The sequence below is a fragment of the Balaenoptera borealis genome (assembly GCF_965194805.1).
Source record: "Balaenoptera borealis genome assembly, chromosome: 12".
NCBI lineage: Eukaryota > Metazoa > Chordata > Mammalia > Artiodactyla > Balaenopteridae > Balaenoptera > Balaenoptera borealis.
The window spans coordinates 47,448,202-47,455,793 of NC_138869.1; the positions used below are offsets into that span (position 1 = coordinate 47,448,202).

A 7,592-nucleotide genomic window follows, 5' to 3' on the forward strand; every position below is an offset into this window, starting at 1 on the left:
GTGGTTCGTAGGTGGGGCGAGTCTAAGGAAGTAGGCTGGAGGTGGGAACCCCACTAGCAGGAGCTGTGGAGATCCGGTGTCTTTTCACAGCTCTTCCCTCCCAGCTGGTCGACCTTCATTTGAGTACACTAGCCCTGGCTTAGCTGTAAGAGGGCGGGCTTGGATCGGGAGATTGTGCTACCATGCAGAGGAGAAGGGGCAATAGAGGTCTGAGGGGGTGCTGATCTGCTGGCATGTCCTCCTCCCTGGCTCCCTCAGGTCCAGCATACTCCAGCCTTGGGACCCAGGCTTGCTGAGGCAACAGGGATGTGACACCAGCCCACGTCACAGTGGCCTGAGGTTAATAGAGTAGGCATTTCTTGCCTTTTTCTTTTTTATAATTTGATATTTATTTTTTATTTTGGCACAGTTTATATACAATGTTGTGTTTGTTTGAGCTCAACAGCAACTTGATGCAGTTATATATGTAGCTGTACCTTTACAATTTTGGATTATTTTCCATGTTAGGTTATTGACGAGTGTTTTTTAGAGATCCCTGTGCTATTAGTAGGGTCGCCGTTGATGCAGTCTTTTTTATATATTATTGTGTTGCAGTTAATCCCATCTTCCTAGTTCATTTTTCTCCGGTCCCCAAATTCCCTATTTGATAACTATACATTTCGTGTGTCCGTTTGTGAGTCTGTGTTTGCTCTGTACATTACTTCCTTTGTATCCATTTTTCGACTGCATGTGAAAGTGATATGCTGGGATATGTGTCTTTCTGTGCCTAATTTATCAGAATTAGTGAGACCATCTACTGCTCCATCCATGTTGGTAAAAATAGCATGAGTTCATTTTGTTCCCAGGGTGAGTGACAGTCGAGCGAGTATAGGTAGCACAACTTCTTTATCCATTCATCTCTCGCTGGATATTTTGGTCGTTTGGGTGTCTTGGCTATGGCAAAGTGTACCACAATGACCATTGGGGTGCAAGTGTTTTATTCCAATGATGGTGTTCTCTGATGATACGAACTTGAATCTGGTTGCCGAATCTCTTGGTACCTCCAGTTGTTAGTTTAGTAAGAAACTTGCCTACTGATCGCCATACTGGGTGTTACCAATTTATATTTCCACCAACAGCATAATAGGTGTCCCTTTTCTGCCTGGCCTCTTCAGCACTTATTCTCGATCCACGCCGGACCGCTTACAGCTAAGCAAAGCCTAGTGTATCCAAACGATGGTGCACCCGCTGGGAGGGAAGAGCTGTGAAAAGACAACGGATCTGCAGGGCTACTGCTGGTGGGGTTCCCACCTCCAGGCTACTTCCTTAGATTCGCCTAACCTACGAACCATAGCACATTCATAAGTGCACATTTGCACTGCTGGGATTTGCGTGGGCGAGGCTGGTGCAGTGTTAGAGTGAAGAGGTAAAGATACAGAAGCCCTACAGTGTGTGTTCAGACACTTTCCATTCAAATTTCCACCCTAACAACAAGACTAGTTCTAAGGCTCTGTTTGCCCAAGTTACCAGAGAGGGCATGAAGCAGTGCTGCCGCCTTGTGGTGCTGTCCTGAAACAACAACTTTAAAAACTGTGCTCAAGGGCACTTAACATTCACAAGGTCTCTGACCTGGGGGGATGTAAATGACCCCAGACCTCAAGAAATGTCCTGGGATAGGTAACGTGAAATGAATTCAAATCAAGCGCGACTCCCAGGAAGAAATGTTTCAAGAGCTCAGTGGTATTCAAACGCATTTAAAAAAAAAGCATATCAAATGAAAAGATGCTCAGGATCTGTCATGATTAGGGAATGCACATAAACGTAGAGGAGGTGTTCCCTGGCGGCAGTCCTCAAAAAGACTAAAAAGAGTAAGTGCTCAAGAGGGCAGGCAATAAAGGGAACCCTACTATGCTGTTGGTGGGAGGGTAAATTGATAATAGCCAGTATGGAGATCAGTTAGCAAGTCCCTTACTAAACTAAAAACTGGAGCTACCACGAGATAAGGAAACCGCACTCCAGTTCGTATAACCAGAGAATACCATCATTGGAATAAAACACTTGCACCTCAACGGACGTTGTGCTACTCTTTACCATAGCCCAGACATACAAACGACAGAAATGTCCAGCGAGAGATGAATAGATAAAGATGTTGTGCTACTTACATTCGGGAGACTATCACTCATCCAGAAAGCAAAATGAACCCATGCTATTTGCAGCAACATGGATGGAGCAGTAGATGATCTCACTAATTCTGGTAAGTTAGAGACAAAAAGACACATATCACAGGATATCATTTATATGTGGAGTCTAAAAATGGATACAAAGGATGCAGTACAGAGATGAAACACAGGTTCACAAACGGAAAAAAGAAGTGTATAGTTCCCAGAGGTGGAAGTTTGGGAACGGAGAAGGATGAAGTCGGAGGTTGGGATTAACAGAAACACACTAATGTATCAAAAAGAATTCATCAACGATGACACACCTGATAGCACAAGGAACGCTACTCAATATTCTTCAATAACCTAACAGGGAAAAGAATCCAAAATACTACAGGTACAGCTACATTCATAACTTCATCACCTTGCTGTCGAACTCAAACAAAACACTGTACATAAACTATGCTGAAATAGGAAATCAATGCTAAATTATAAAACAAGAAAAATGCAAGAAATACCTACTCTATTACCCTCAGGCCTCTGTGACGTGGGCTGATGTCACAACCCTAGAGCCTCAGCAGGCCTGGGTCCCAAGGCTGGAGTATGCTGTTGCTGAGGGAGACAGAAAGGAGGACGTGCCACCAGATCACAAGCCCCTTGGACCTCTATTGCCCATTCTGCTCTGCATGGTACCACAACCTCCTGATCCAAGACAGCCCTCTTACAGGTAAGCAAAGCCTAGTGTACCCAAATGATGGTAGACCCACTAGGAGGGAGGAACTGTGAAAGGACACCAGATCTCCACAGCTCCTGCTAGTGGGGTTCTTACCTCCAGCCTCCTTCCTTAGAATCGCCCCACCTACAAACCACAGCACCCTCCGAATAGCACATTTGCAAGGCTTGGGATTTGCCTGGGGTCTGGCTGTGCAGGGTAAGGGGGAAGAGGTAAACACACACAAGCCCTGTGGTATGTGTTCAGCCACGTTACACTCCAATTTGCAACCCAACACCAAGACTCCCTCTTAGGCTCTGTTTGCCCAAGTTAACACAAAGGACACGAAGATGTGCTGCCACATTGTGGCGCTTTCCTGTAACAAAAACTTGAAAAACTATGCTCAAGGGCACTTAATATTCACAAGGCCTGCGGGGCTGCAAATGACCCCTACCCTCGAGTAACGTCCTGGGCTAGGTAATGTGAAATGAAATCAAAGCAGGCCCGACTCCCAGGCAGAAATGTTTCAAAAGCTCAATGGGCCTTACAGGGTTTTTAAAAAACAGCACATCAAATCAAAAGATGTTCAGCATCTATCATGATTAGAGAATGCAAATAAACGTAGAAGAGGTGTTCTCTGGCAGCAGTCCTCAAAAAGCATAAAAAGAGTAAGTCCTCAAGAGGGCACGCAGAAAAGGGGATCCTACTATGCTGTTGGTGGAAATGTAAATTGCTAACAGCCAGTATGGAGGTCAGTAGGCATGTTACTTACTAAACTGTAAACTGGAGCTACCACGAGGTTTGGCATCCCCACTCCAGTTTGTATAACAAGAGAATACCATCATTGGAATAAAACACTTGCACCCCAACGGACGTTGTTCTACTCTTTAGCAAAGCCCAGACATACAAACGACCGAAATATCCAGTGAAAGATGAATGGATAAAGATGTTGTGTTACTTACATTTTGTAGACTATCACTCATCCAGACAACAAAAGGAACTCATGCTATTTGCAGCAACATGGATGGAGCAGTAGATGATCTCACTAATTCTGGTAATTTAGAGACCGAAAGACACATATCCCAGGACATCACTTATATGTGGAGTCTAAAAAGGGATACAAAGGATGTAGTATACAAAGGAAACACAGGTTCACAAACGGAAGAAAGAAGTGTACAGTTCCCAGAGGGGGAAATTGGGGATCGGGGAAGGATGAAGTCGGAGGTTGGGATTAACAGAAACACACTAATGTATCAAAAAGAATTCATCAATGACAACACACCTGATAGCACAAGGAACGCTACTCAATATTCTTCAATAACCTAACAGGGAAAAGAATCCAAAATACTACAGGTACAGCTACATCCATAACTGCTTCAACTTGCTGTAGAACTGAAACACAACACTGTACATAAATTATGCTGGAATAGAAAATCAATATTAAATTATAAAACAAGAAAAAGGTAAGAAATGCCTACTGTATTACCCTCAGGCCTCTGTGACGTGGGCTGATGTCACAACCCTAGAGCCTCAGCAGGCCTGGGTCCCAAGGCTATAGTATGCTGTCGCTGAGGGAGACAGGAAGGAGGACGTGCCACCATATCAGCGGCCACTTGGACCTCTATTGGCCATTCTCCTCTGCATGGTACCACAACCTGCCGAACCAAGACTGCCCCCTTACAGGCAAGCAAAGCCTAGTGAACCTAAATGATGGTAGACCCGCTAGGAGGGAGGAATTGTGAAAGGACACCAGATCTCCACAGCTCCTGCTAGTGGGGTATCCACCTCCAGCCTCCTTCCTTAGAATCGCTTCACCTGCAAACCAGAGCACTCTCCGATTGCACATTTGAAAGGCTTGGGATTTGCCTGGGGTCTGGCGCTGCAGTGTAAGGGGGAAAAGGTACAGATACACAAGCCCTGTGGTGTGTGTTCAGCCAAGTTCGACTGCAATTTGCAACCCAACACCAAGACTCCCTCTAAGGCTGCCTTTGCCCAAGTTAAAACAAAGGACATGAAGAAGTGCTGCCGCCTAGTGGCGCTTTCCCTTAACAACAACTTGAAAAACTGTGCTCAAGAGCACTTAACATACACAAGGCCTGTGGGGCTGCAAACGACCCCTGCCCTCGAGAAATGTCCTTGGCTAGTTAATCTGAAATGAACTCAAATCTGGCCCGGCTCTCAGGCAGAAATGTTTCAAGAGCTCAGTGGTACTTACACATATTTTTAAAAACAGCACATCAAATGAAAAAATGCTCAGGATCTGTCATGATTAGAGAATGCAAAGAAACGTAGACGAGGTGTTCCCTGGCTGCAGTCCTCAAAAAGCCTAAAAAGAGTAAGTGCTCAAGAGGGCAGCCAATAAAGGGAACCCTACTATGCTGTTGGTGGGACTGTAAATTGATAATAGCCAGTATGGAGATCAGTTAGCAAGTCCCTTACTAAACTAAAAACTGGAGCTACCACGAGATACGGAAACCGCACTCCAGTCCGTATAACCAGAGAATACCATCATTGGAATAAAACACTTGCACCCCAACGGACGTTGTGCTACTCTTTACCATAGCCTAGACATACAAACGACCGAAATGTCCAGCGAGAGAGGAATGGATAAAGATGTTGTGCTACTTACATTCTGGCGACTATCACTCATCCAGAAAGCAAAATGAACCCATGCTATTTGCAGCAACATGGATGGAGCAGTAGATGATCTCACTAATTCTGGTAATTTAGAGACAAAAAGACACATATTCCAGGATATCACTTATATGTGGAGTCTAAAAAGGGATACAAAGGATGTAGTATACAAAGGAAACACAGGTTCACAAACGGAAGAAAGAAGTGTACAGTTCCCAGAGGGGGAAATTGGGGATCGGGGAAGGATGAAGTCGGAGGTTGGGATTAACAGAAACACACTAATGTATCAAAAAGAATTCATCAACGATGACACACCTGATAGCACAAGGAACGCTACTCAATATTCTTCAATAACCTAACAGGGAAAAGAATCCAAAACACTACAGGTACAGCTACATTCATAACTTCATCACCTTGCTGTCGAACTCAAACACAACACTGTATATAAACTATGCTGAAATAGGAAATCAATACTAAATTATAAAACAAGTAAAAGGCAAGAAATGCCTACTCTATTACCCTCAGGCCTCTGTGACGTGGGCTGATGTCACAACCCTAGAGCCTCAGCAGGCCTGGGTCCCAAGGCTGGAGTATGCTGTTGCTGAGGGAGACAGGAAGGAGGACGTGCCACCAGATCACCGGCCCCTTGGACCTCTATTGCCCATTCTGCTCTGCATGGTACCACAACCTCCCGATCCAAGACAGTCCTCTTACAGGTAAGCAAAGCCTAGTGTACCCAAATGATGGTAGACCCACTGGGAGGGAAGAGCTGTGAAAAGACATTGGATCTCCACAGCTCCTGCTAGTGGGGTTCATACCTCCAGCCTCCTTCCTTAGAATCGCCCCACCTACAAACCACAGCACCTTCCGAATAGCACATTTGCAAGGCTTGGGATTTGCCTGGGGTCTGGCTGTGCAGGGTAAGGGGGAAGAGGTAAACACACACAAGCCCTGTGGTGTGTGTTCAGCCACTTTCGACTCCAATTTGCAACCCAACACCAAGACTCCCTCTAAGGCTCGGTTTGCCCAAGTTAACACAGAGGACACGAAGAAGTGCTGCCACATCGTGGCGCTTTCCTGTAACAACAACTTGAAAAACTGTGCTCAAGGGCACTTAATATTCACAAGGCCTGCGGGGCTGCAAACGACCCCTGCCCTCGAGTAAAGTCCTGGGCTAGGTAATGTGAAATGAATTCAAATCAGGCCCGACCCCCAAGCAGAAATGTTTCAAGAGCTCAATGATCCTCGCACGCTTTTTAAAAAACAGCACATCCAATCAAAAGATGTTCAGGATCTATCATGATTAGAGAATGCAAATAAATGGAGACGAGGTGTTCCCTCCCTGCAGTCCTCAAAAAACCTGAAAAGAGTAAGTGCTCAAGAGGGTAGGCAGAAAAGGGGATCCTACTATGCTGTTGGTGGAAATGTAAATTGCTAACAGCCAGTATGGAGATCAGTAGGCATGTTCCTTACTAAACTGTAAACTGGAGCTACCACGAGACTTGGCATCCCCACTCCAGTTTGTATAACAAGAGAATACCATCATTGGAATAATACATTTGCCCCTCCAACGTTCGTTGTGGTACTCTTTGCCATAGCCAAGACACCCAAACGACCAGAAAGTCCAGCGAGAGATGATTGGATAAAGAAGTTGTGCTACCTATACCCCCTGGACTGTCACTCATCCAGACAACAAAATGAACTCATGCTATTTGTAGCAGCATGGATGGAGCAGTAGATGATCTCACTAATTCTGGAAAATTAGAGACAGAAAGACACATATCCCAGGATATCACTTACATGTGCAGTCGAAAAATGGAGACCAAGGAACGTAATGTATAGAGCAAACACAGACTCACAAACGGAGACACAAAATGTAGAGTTACCATCGGGGGAAATTGGGGATCGGAGAAAGATGAAGTAAGGGGTTGCATTAACAGAAACACAGTAATATATCAAAAAGAGTTCATCAACGATGACGCACCTGATAGCACAGGGAACGCTACTCAATATTCTTCAATAACCTAACAGGGAAAAGAATCGGAAATACTACAGGTACAGCTACCTTTATAACTGCATCAAGTTGCTGTAGGACTCAAACAAACACACCA

The 7,592-nt window shown here is 45.0% G+C and overlaps 1 long non-coding RNA gene across 1 annotated transcript; it reads right to left on the reverse strand.

Moving 5' to 3' along the window:
• Positions 1-666: 666 nt before the first annotated feature.
• On the reverse strand, positions 667-7,351 carry LOC309607198. Its single transcript, XR_014232323.1, has 2 exons — positions 6,581-7,351; positions 667-3,244 (listed from the first exon to the last, which is right to left on the reverse strand). It is a non-coding gene; the product is annotated as an uncharacterized lncRNA (long non-coding RNA).
• Positions 7,352-7,592: the final 241 nt, after the last annotated feature.